The sequence below is a fragment of the Astyanax mexicanus genome, chromosome 15 (assembly GCF_023375975.1).
Source record: "Astyanax mexicanus isolate ESR-SI-001 chromosome 15, AstMex3_surface, whole genome shotgun sequence".
NCBI classification, from domain to species: domain Eukaryota; kingdom Metazoa; phylum Chordata; class Actinopteri; order Characiformes; family Acestrorhamphidae; genus Astyanax; species Astyanax mexicanus.
The window spans coordinates 33,066,311-33,078,889 of record NC_064422.1 but is presented as its reverse complement, the minus strand read 5'-3'; positions in this window follow the sequence as shown (position 1 = coordinate 33,078,889).

The following is a 12,579-nucleotide window of genomic DNA, read 5'->3' as shown; positions in this document are numbered from 1 at the left end:
CTAGTCACGGACTTGTTTGCTTAGCAACAAGAGTTTGCTGACCCACAAGCTAGCTAACACTGGTTTGGGGTCTGCAGTCCACTTGCTAAACTAGTTTTTGCCTAGCTAACTAGTTAAATAGCTTATACCTAGCTAAATTACCTACCATCACAAGTGTTTTCACTAAAACCTGTGTCTGAGAGAGTGTCTGAGGTGACAGACAGCTGAAATGGGCTTGTTGGTGCTGTGTTTGGACCCTCAGCCGGCTAGCTAGCAAGTAACTGATACTCAAATCACACGCATTTTATATAAAGCCTCGTATCTGAGGGCAGAGAGTCGATTAAATGGTCTCAGGAATGTTTTTGGATGTTTTCAGACACCTTTAGTAGACTGGTTTATAGTAAACTCATAAATATTGATGTTAGTGTTTATTTTTACTGTTTGGTTGTTTTTCCCCCACCTGTTTCAGCTCCATTACCTTGGATGGACTTTTTGTTGTTTGTTGTGCTGTTGAGTTCCAAATTATCAACAGTTGCTCTCCCACATACAGTGTACATAATCCAGTTATTGTTATGTACAATGGTGCAATATTTACCACATTTGTAATGTATATCACAAATTACCCCACCAAAAGAATTGCAAGCCTTACTTGCCATAAGAAAGAGACTTTGCAAAAGTGCCAAGACGAAAACCACTGCTGAGCAAAAAGAACATTAATGCTCATCTTAATTTTGCCAGAAAACCTCTTGATCCCAAAGACTTGGAAAAAATACTCTGTGGACAGACGAGACAAATGTTGAACATTTTGAAATGTGAGTGTCCATTACATCTGGTGTAAAAGTAACAGCATTTCAGAAAAACAACATCATACCTACAGTAAAACATGGTGTTGGTGGTAGTAAACCCTGTATCAGACTAGCACCATTGTAAACAAAATAAAAATATATTAATATATTATTTACACTTAAAATGTACATTTAACACCAAAAGTATAACAGACTGTACCTTTGAGAAGATAATTTAAAAATACATTTTATACTAAACCCTCAAACTCAAATCTTGTGTAAAACAGGCATTGGGCAGCTTTATAACAAAAATATATATAACGTTATATTGCATTTCCTTTGGCTTAAATTATTTTTGTTTCTTACTTTTTTTAAGTTTATTTTCACTTACATTGTTTTGCATTTAGCTTTTTCTGTCTTTTATCATCTTGTAGTTTTCTAGTATATTTGTGTCTGGCTGTTAGCTTTTTATTTCAGTTTTTTTTAAGTGCAATATTTTGATTAGGCCTATATCTATAATTTATTGTGACTTTAAATAAACAAAAACACATTGCAGCTGTCCTTTCAAAAGAAGTTTTGCTTTTTTCACAATGTCTGCATTTAGCTTTTCACTTTGTTCCTAAAAATAAAGCTGGTAGTTTTTTTTTTAAATACAATTTTCAAAATCATTTTAGTACAGTCATTGATATAGAGCTACAGTCTTGGATAGAAGAACCTTTACATATAGAGATTCTTAAAACTTTAGGAAGACTCTATATACTTGCTCCTCTTATTGACTAATATTGCAAATATTTGCAAAAAAAACATTTTACTAACCGAAAGCAATTCCCATGTTCTATAATTTTATATTAAACCTTTTCTTTATTCCTTTTTATTTTTACAAGCTGGAATTAATTCTGTAGAGGGGTTAAGGTTGGGCTCATGCTGAGGTTTCCTTGTGTTCTATAGATCTTTACATTGGGACTACGTCAATAGTGAAAGACTTAAAGATAAAATATAAACTGAACTGAATTAAATCTTTTTATTTTGTTAGCTTTCTCTATAGTCTGACCACAGAATTTCTTTACACAGTCTTTAATTCTGAGTCCTACAACCTCACATTTGATACACGTAATGTAGAATTTAAAGGTGGAGATCGTATCACGGGCCCTGTCTGTCATCGCTTAACTCTGCACAGATCAAACATGTTGTTATTTTATTTGGACAGAGATTTGACCAGGAAAGGGAAGCAGGAATGAGGGATGTTGGTCTGCAACAGGAGCTTTGTGGAATCCGGCCCACAGGCTCCTCTTGTGCTGTTAGTGGTTCAGCCGGAGGAGCGAGGTTGTGACCAGAGTACACCAACCAGGCATTAACGTAGTCTCTGAGGACAGGATTTGAGACTGCTGTTTTTAGGGGGCCGGTTTAGATAGGAGACAGGAAAAGTCTGGCTATTGTGTAGTGCCGGCCTCCTAACCAAACTGACAATTCAGCTTATTGGCTGGAGGGTCTTGTCACTCCACACCTAATCCCTGAAGATTGGAATTAGGTCCCGGCAACAGAAGGGGAGACGGGGGCAGGACTGTGGACCACTGGGGCAGATTGCTGTGCAGATTTGAGGGGTACACTCTAGCTGGGATGAAATTAGACACAGGCACCCGATTGAACTGCTGACCTCCAGGGGAAAGCCCTGGTCAGTGCGGGGTCATGCCAGCACAAAGCAGAGTGCTGAACTGTGAGAGGTCAAGCATGCACGCGACTGAAAGGGAGTCTTTGTGAGCTCAGGCATGCACAAAATTTCCCATCAGCCACCAAACCTCACAGACTCCCCCAGGAACCAGAGGAAGGGGGATGAAACCTACTGCAATCCTTGAGAGAGAGAGAGAGAGAGAGAGAGAGTGTGTGTGTGTATGTGTATGTGTGTGTGACCTCAGAAAGGACACACAGAAACTGCCTCAGTAATCACATTTAATTACACATCAACCAGGCCCATGAAAGGGGTTTTTAATGCAGGACTTCTCCGCACACAAAAAGACTGACATGTCCAGCTAAACATTGCCTACCTTTGTCCTCCTCAAATCTATTAAAGCATTCTCTCGTAACCATCAGTGGTGCTAAAGGGCTTCAGATAACGGCTATTATGTTGATAATCATGAATAAAAGGAACAAAGGTTTTTTTTTTTTTTTTTTTAACAAGAGTGGTATGCCATTCAACCAAAGGTCAGTACTATTTATTATGGAAGCCTGAGAGAATCGTACCAAATTCAATCAAAAACACTATAACCTTATTCAGGGGGTTCTGATCAGTCAAGGCCCACAGTAGAAATAACTGATCTATGAACAAACAAACAGTTTAGAAAGTAGCGCTGATTGTTGTCCGCATACTGTTTATAATCTTGTTTTTAATTGACAATAAAAATGTAAAAGTTTAAATGTGTAAACGTTAATTATGTTTTTCTTTTATTTGTTTAATTTGTTTTTCTTTTACACATTGATTACATAGTTGATTACGCTGAATATTAGGAATTAAAGGGCTTCAATTAAAGAACTGTGTGGCTGGCTACACTTTTCTTTTGTGGTAGGTCTACATCATATTTAAAGGGTTTTTTTTTATATTTTTTGAGTTTATATTTTACCTAATTTTCACTTTAATGTCTTTTTAGATGACAAAAAGACTGAATATTTTGACCGCATTTATTCTCATGTTGTACAAGCCTGAATTAAATAAAGTATGGACCGTATGAAAAATATAATAATTTAAGTGTCTCACATTTACTTTTATGTATTGCAGACAGTATGAGCCCAACATATTTCATGTTTTGTCTGCTTGACTAATTTATTTTATTAATAAACATCAGTTTCTACAACACAATTAGGGTTGCATCTAACGATTATTTTAGTAATCAAGTTCTTTACTTTAAAATCGATTCAATTAATCGAGTAATCGATCTTAATAAAATATAAATAAGAGATTTCATAAAATAAGAATTGTCACTGAATAATGAATGCCCAATTGGTTTAATTTTTAAATTCACAACATTCATTTCCACATTGCAAACACAAATAGAAGTAAATAAAACACAAAATAGACATAAATACTACAAGTAACAATTTAATAATTAATCTTTTAATGAATTAAGTAAACTTATTTAAACTTAGGATTTCTTGTAAGTATTAAATATAGGGCATTAATAAATAATAAAGGCATGAACATTGGCTTTATGTTGTGCATCTTAGCTTCTCAACAGCAGAGAAGGCAGATCTGCCAATGTTGGATAAGCTTGCTGCAATCAAGTCCGTGGATTCTCCTTCTTTGATGTTTTCGGAAATACCTGTGGAATAATGTTTAATGTTCTTTGAGGCATAATAATGTTCTTTGAGGCACAGAAAATTAATCGATAATTTTTTTAATTGAGTAACTCAATTACTCGAGTAATCGTTTCACCCCTAAACACAATTGAAAGAAAGTAATAGATATAAGTAATTCAGGGACAATAATGAGGTAAAAACAATGATGGGTGCAAAAGCAGAATCCATTAGTGAGGGTGGAAGATTTCAGTTTCTTAACAAATGCATTTTATTTAAAAGCAATGTTCATATTATCTGCAATGAAATAGAAGTCAAAGTGAAAAAACAAAATACTCCATACTATCAAAAGTTATGTAATTATTAAATAATTAAACCTATACAGAGACTCCATCTACTGGCAGAAATTGTGAAAAATATATAGTAAACATATAATGAAAGAAATGTCATTAAACTGACAGTAGACATCTTAGATGACTAAAGCTTGCTCAAACACTATGATTTGTCATCTAGTGGAAGGAAACTTTTCAAGATTAAATTCATCAAATGTTCTACATTAACTTAATTCTGCTATAATCATATTATTAGTACTTTTTAAAATAAAATTCTAAATAAAAAAAATTTCCAGCCTAAACGGTACCAAAACATTTTAAAATTCTTGTTTAATGTACTGTTATTTATATGAATCTTAAACCACTTGCTAGATTATTTAGACTAATTAATACATTGTCCACTATTTACAAATTAAAGGGTTTTAGGATTTTGATTGCATGTTGTTTTTAAACGATGAGAAGGCTGAGTGAATCAGATTGACTATTCATGAGCAAAACTAAATTCATAGAGATATATCTCTAAGGGTCAGACAGTTGACATGATTTTGTCTTGTCAGAGTCACACGCAGGCATTGCACATCTCCTTGGCATGTGTGAGAGGACAGTAAAAGTGTCAGAGTGACATTTACACCATTTGGTACAGCTCAATCCTCTACATCATCTGTACTCGTACTGCCTTTAGACTGGCCAGAAGACTGTATATACACACACAGTCAGATGCTTTGTTTGACAGTTATAATTTTGGCTGCCGCAGGGTTCAGGGGTCGGGAGTAATTAAAAAGGAACTTTGTTTTCTTTTCAGATTAGTTATTCTGTTCGTTTATCACTCGTTTATCCGTGAGTGCACTAAAGGCATGCATGTGAGAAAGTGCAGTTGAAAGTTAGTGTTTCAGAGAAAGCAGAGGTGTCTCTCTTCATTAAAGGCCTCTCCGCACAGACATGGCAGGCGTTTTACAGGCCTGAAGCCGTCCGTCCCTCCCTCCTCTCGCCTCCTTCCTTCCTTCTGCACTGTGCTTTTCCATACCTTAACCCCCCACCCCACCACAGCCCTCCATGTCCTGCAACTATTCGCAATGAGAGGGCACCTAAGTGAGCGTTTCATACTGAAGTACGCTAAACTAACCCCACTCAAACACCCAATGAAGTAGTAAAAAACCTTACCATAAATCTTTGAAGAAGAAGACAAACTCATAAAAAAAGGAAGGGAGACAAGAGCTCTGCAGATGGGTTGATCTATATAATCTCTCCACCTCAGCCTGCTTACGGTGTGCCCCTCAAGCCCACCATATATCAGCCACTGGGGATGCAGAGTGGCGTCAATGGTCCGGCCTGTTACCTGCAGTTGCTGCAAAAAGAGCCCCTGTGTAGGGTCCTGCTGAGCTGTTCCTATTAAAATCCCTCCGTGAAGCACGGTTGTGTGTGTGAATGCCAACACCCGGCTGATTTTTTGATATACAGCCTTGGTGGGGGGTTCTCGTAAAGAAAGGCGGCATCTCATGACTGTGTGGAGGTGGTGTGAGAAGGGGGGATTGGATTGCTGTGAAAGAGCATTTGAGATCTTTGAGAACTTTACAGATGAAAATTTTTAGAAGCAAAATGTTATGATAAAAAATGCTTTGATTTCAGCTTGGTTCACCCATTAGTGCACCATGGAAGACCTCTCACCACCACTCATCACTAGAGCTATTTCTGCTGTTAGTTCTCTTCTCTGGGACTTAATTTAGGAGCACTTTCAGGAACCAGCTTTCATGTTATTTCTCACTCAAAGATTATCATGTATGTTATCAGGGCAGGGGTCTGGCCATCAGACAAGGGATACCCGCAGTAGAGGAAATTACTGTGAGCAAACAAACACGCAGTCATGAGCCGCACATAGCATTGGTAGCATGTCTTCATTATAAGGATTAGATTGTTGATACTGGAGAGCAGCACATCACCAATAGACTTCCAGTTTTGGAATGTGTGTTGCTTCTCAAGCCAAAGTTTTCACAGTATTTTTGAAGAAGGGTAGCTCTAATCATGCTTGACCTGAGATGCAGTGAAATCCATGGAGGCAAATGGCGATTAGCTAGGTTTGAACTAAAAGCTAACACTAGTCTTTATCATCTTTTCTCTCTGATAGGTGCTTCCCCAAACTGAACAATCTCTTTATCAACCACATCTGAAGGTAACAGCTTTTTTTTAATCAACAATCATATTATTAGGAATCTAACCATCAGACGAGGGAGGCCAATAGTTCAGGCAGTCACACATGCTGTTATGAGCCTTACATAGTATGGGTTAGCATCTCTTCATTATGAAGCATTGGCTGCAGCTGGCCTGGAGTGAGAGAAAATGTATTCGGACATCTACTGCTCCCTGTCTCTGCACCACAGATGAATTTCTTTCGGATTGTGTCTATAGCTGTGCTGCCCTGAGAGTGACCTGAGTCCGGCCTCTGACTCTCCTTCATTCTGACTGAGGGGAACAGATGGAGCTCCTTTCTCGTTCACTCAGTATCTCCCTCCATTAAGTTTTGCACACCACCCTCCTAAATTTTTATGGAGTGCTAACTCCCAAATTATGCTTTGTCTTTTTGACGGATGGACGTGCTGTACGAGAGTTTCTAAGAACAGTGGCTTTATGTCAGTATGTAGCAGGCAGGCAGTCGTAGGCATGGATGTAATTTAGGGAGGGGAAGCTTGGGACATTACCCCACCATTTTTTGTTATCACTATCACTTTCTGAGAAAAATGAATATATTTTGAACATCACTTAAATATCTTTTACACATTATTAAAAATGTGAAGTTTGTAGCAGAATTTCAAATATTTTCTTTGTCACATCAGACCAAAGGTCATCAGTTCTGACCATGGAAAGTTAAGGCCCAGCACAGCTGAGCGATTTCCATGCTTGAGCACATTTTCTAAACCTGGTATTTAACCAGATGTATCAGATGTGTTTAAGCTGGAAATGACCAAACTGTGCTGACCTTCCAGGACTGGTACTGATGATCCCTGCTATAGACTATGAGCAAAGGTGTCTTTAGTCTCCAGTCAAATCATTACAATTACCTGTCTCTTTCTGGTAGCTGTGCCCAGAAAAATATAATAATAGTCTACAAATGCAAATATGTTTTGTTATGTGTCTTACTTGTACCATGTGAAGTAGCCTATCAAAGATTTATCGAACTGGAATTTACCACATGTCAAAATGATAAAAGTAACAGCTTTTGTTTTTTTTTTACAGGTGAGACTTGAGAAGCCAAACTTGGGGAATTGAGATGAGTCAAGTCTGAAATCTAACCGACTGCAGTCTCATCAGCTGGTTTTCCATATGTTGCACTGAGAGGACACAATGATAGGACACAATAAAAGGGCAGCAGCACAATTCGGTAAGACTACAAATTAAAAGTAATTAGTGCTTTTGTTGCAGTTTGTTAAACTATGCTATAATATGCCTCTTTTGTCAATTGTACTGGAAACCAGTCAATTTGTCTACTGGATAAGAAAATCTGAATGTTTCGGGCAATATAACAGGGTAGTAAATAGGCTTGTAATATTAACTTCATGTCTGAGCATTTTGCACCTTAATGTACTATTTTCTATGTTAAATATAAGGTTTATTGAAAAAATCAAGTAGAAATGAAATTGAAATGCAAAAAAAATTATTGAACATTATCGGTACATTTACAAGTAATTTACGAGTAATTTATTTGTGTACTTTTAACATCGCTGTTCAAAACAAGGTTGTTTCTATAATCCCATGAGATATCGCAGCCTCAAACTGTTATACAAGTAATAATGCTTTTGTCTTTTTTCACTGACAAAACAGTAAAATTATCAGAACTGTAAAATAGGTTGGATAAGTGACTTATGTAGAGCTACAGATAGATGCTGGCTGTGTGCTGAGATTATTCTGAGCCTGGTCCACAGCCCACTGGCACATGATGACAGAAACCTCTACTAACTTAATTACCAACAAACAAGACGTTCTGGCATGGCCACAGTCTCCTACTCCCCACGCTAGCGCTGGCCTCGCTGGCATGAACACACACTTTTCACACTCCACAACTGCTCTTCTTCTTTCATCCCTAAATCGTTTTCTCCTCTCTCTCGCTCAATTTTCTCTCTCTTGCAATGTAAACCTTGGCGCACACACTCTTCCCTTTTCTGCATAGTTTACATATCTCTCACTGTAATCTCTGCCTGCTCGCTTTTCCCCATTCACATAGAGCCAGCAGCAGAAGTGAGCAGGAATCAAAGACACATCAGGGATTTTATATTGGCCCAAATGGCCACACAGTGGTGACAGGTTAGAATCAACATCCATCCATTTTCTCGGCATCCTCTCCCACTCTCTCTCCCTTTCGCACACTCTTTCATTCACACACACATACCCACACACACATACCCACACACACAGAGACACACTCCCGGTACACTGGAATCTCAGACCCCCTCCCCAGGCTCTCTCATTCTCTCACTCTCACTTTTTATTGCTCTGTGTCCTCCTCCTCCCTCGTTCTGTCGTTCAGAAATGTGAGGAGATTGCTATAGGACAGCTGGCGGCTTGAGCTCTCTGGGTTAGCCAAAGAAAAACACATTATGCTACACTAAACAGGAAATGTCTTTTTTTAAATAGCAATAAATACAATTTAGACATGGTAATTAATTTTTATACACATATACTACTGTTACACGTCCTGTTGAAAAGCTGTATGTATGCTGTATACCCACAAAGCCAAGTATTGCTACATTTCCAATAAATTAGATTTTGGAAGCTGTTACTCTGTGTAATATACACTATATGTTTGTGGACACCCATTCTAATAAATGCATCCAGCTACTTAAGGTTGCACCCATTACTGCCATGAATGTGCTAATGCATACACACACACACAGCTTGTGCTGTCCCTACAGAAAAGTACTGCCAATTGATTAACACTCTCTAAAGCAAATAAACAAATAAACATATATAAAGTCCCCCAGCATTGCTTTCTAGAATAATGGTGCTGCTCCATCCATTTCTTTTTTGGACGGAGATGAGCTGACCTCTTGCTACTAATCCTCATGACAGTGCAATTAGAAAATCTAGCAGAATGCCGTTTCCAGTAGAGACAGTAGGTACAAAAGCATGATCAATGTTTTTTTTTCCTTGATTTTGATAGAAACAGTAAATAAGCATGTGGCCCAATACTTGTGTCCATAATGTATGTGTGTGCGTATGTGTAGTGAATAGACCCACATGAAAGCTTGTACTGTTTTTCCCTATCTGTGCTTTGTTCTTATACTAGCCTGATCAAGGGCAGGCTTTGTGGGCTACCCCAGCCCTTGCCTGGACACACTATCAAGGGAATATCTCTCCTTAGTGTCTTCTCCCTCGCTTTCTTCCCCTTCGTCTGAACCATAGCTCTTTAGTGCTTTCTCTTTCTGCAGTGTGTGATGTGTGCCGGTTGTAGTGGGAGATGGTGGACAGAGCTGGGCCTGGTGGACAGAGCTGGGTCAGGGTAAAGAGCTTTGGGTTAGCAGCGTGGCAGAGAGGGCCAGTGTGGTTACAGAATAAAAATGTCTTTATTTTGTCATTACGATTTCTTCCCTGCCCTGTTTTTGAAGTGTCCTGGAACAAGCCAGCAATGCTTTTGTTTTCTGTAATGGTAGCTATTTGCTTTGCTGTGTGCAGCCAGCGCCAAGGCCTCAGTTTTCAGCAAGGCTTTGAGCTCTAAACCACACAATAGAGCAAAAAACGCCCGCAGTGAGCGTAAATATTTGGATGCCTGGTTAAGTGTGGGTGGCCCTCTCTGTCCCTGACAGCGGCCAGGCATTACCATGAGCACCCAGAGATATTGGTACCAAGAGAATTTCTGCAGCACCATCAGAATCAGGCCCCTTCACCAACAACACCTTCACTGCTTAATCAGTTCAGAGTGAAATTGACCAAAAACGGCCACAAGATAGCAAAAACAATGAGCCGCTTGTGCCTGAAATTCACTCTAACCAGGTGAACAAAAGAATCCTGAAAGTCTATACCAGGTAGAAGTACTTCTGTTTCAGAGAGAAGAAAAGTACCCTTTAAGCAACCACTGCTCAGGTAACATCATATGTACAGTTGATTGGCAGCAAGCAGTGAACTATAAAAGTAGTCTACTCTCATTTAAAAAACTACAAATGTGATTTAAAAGTTAAAGTTAAAGCACAATAAAACAACATTGTGTACCTATTTTATCCTACAATTAAATTTGAACTGCTTATAAATCATTTTGATGGTCCATTGGCTGTAATAGGCAGCATGGCATATTGGCCATTGCCACCACCGCAACGCTGCTACTGCACTGTAACTGTGCTGAGCCCAACATTGAAAACTGTGCAATGCTGCATACCCAATAGTCAATATTTTCTGGTTAATCAAAATAAAAATCGTGATTCAGTTGTTTTAAATGCAGGTGGCTTCCTGTTTTTTTTAGCAGTGCAATGTGTTATTCCTTTCAGACTAGATCATGTTTTACTGTATTATAGTTTTACACAAATTAGAGTGAGGGCAAATGTTGCTACTTACTCCAATGAAAAAAAAATAAAATAAATGTCCAGCTCTGGTAAATTTATTTTTTGTATTCCCATAGCAACATCATATGTGAATCTTTACAGCTATTGGACAGATATTTCTTAACATTTGCAAGGAAATTTTATTTAAAAAAAAGTCATTGCTTATTATCTTGGCAAATGAAACATGAACTGTTTGTTTTTGTTTTATTTTTTTTTATTTTGTGGACAAAAAATAAATTTACCAGAGCTGGACTTTTTTTTTTTTTTTTTTCATTGGAGTAAGTAGCAACATTTGCCCTCACTCTAATTTCAATTAAATTGTTTACAAACAATAGGTGTTACCAACAAATGATACAACTCATTTCCCCCTATGATATTTGTAGCATTAGTGTATGTGGGTTGCTTTTGGGTTGCATAATCACATGTCAATGTGATTATGGCAGTAAGGAAAAGGAACATTAGGAACAGTATCACACCCCACCTGGGGTTAACTTCAGTGCGCTGTGCTACTTATCTGTGCTAGCACACTTGATTCAATGTGTCAGATAATCACCAGGCCATTGTGAACTGCATGGAGAGAATAAGGTGTGCTCTTACTACATAAACTTAAAACGTCATTGCTGGGACTCCCCAGAAGTGCTATTGAGAGAGACACTGGTGCATGACGTGGCTGCTGCCAATTGTACTTCTGCTGTACTTCTGCTGTACTCCCTTTATCATTTAAAGCTAACCTAACCTTAACTTCACTATCACAACATGTGGTGCACTAATTGTCATTACCAAAATACTGTGCCCTTTGGCTCTCAAAAAAAGACTTTTCATCTTGTTGACCTTTGTAAGACTTCAGATTACACAGAAAACAATTTTTACAGATTATTCGCTTTAATTTTTACTTCCATGCATTTGTGCACCCTTTCATGGCAAGCTGCAAGAGTGGACAGTGACAATTTTAGCACAAGTTAGAATTTAACAAAAAAAAAACGTGGTTGTGGTTAAGTTGCAGAATGATTCATGATGACTTTGTTCTATTTCAAATATACTTTTTGATTTTCTTAAATGATCATGATATTTTACATCATTGTTGTTAACCCACAACAATTTAATGATAATAGCTCAATTAATCATTTAAATTCCTAAATTGTTAACAAGCTCTTTTAGAAATGTTTATAAAATCATTAAAATTATTAAACATTCGTTTTAATGCTTAAGAATGTTGTAAATTATAAAAAAGGAGACTTTAGTTGGATGAGATGAATGTATTGTTCAGCAGTGTTTGTTTGAAATTAAAATAACTAAGCTATGGACAAAAAAGACACATTCATATAGATTTTAGCCCAAATAATGAAATAATAAAGAGAATCATAATGAGTCAGTAAGGCTATATAGGATGTAATGAAGGTGGTTAAGGATTAGAGATGATTATGAGCAGTGTGAGGTCAGAGTGTTGGGTGAGAAAGGGCTTGTGGGATGTCAGAAGTAGGGTGAATTTGCCCACTGGGCAGATGGACATGCAGCCCAGGAACATGTGGGTGTACTTATACTTGACCCGACCAGCCTCACCCTACGGCCCTGCCCTAGCAGCTCCGCTCTAATCACAGCTTACATGTCCTCCAGCTACACAGTGTGGTCAGCAGACATTCTGGCTGCGGCACAGAAACTTCACTCGCTTGTATAAAC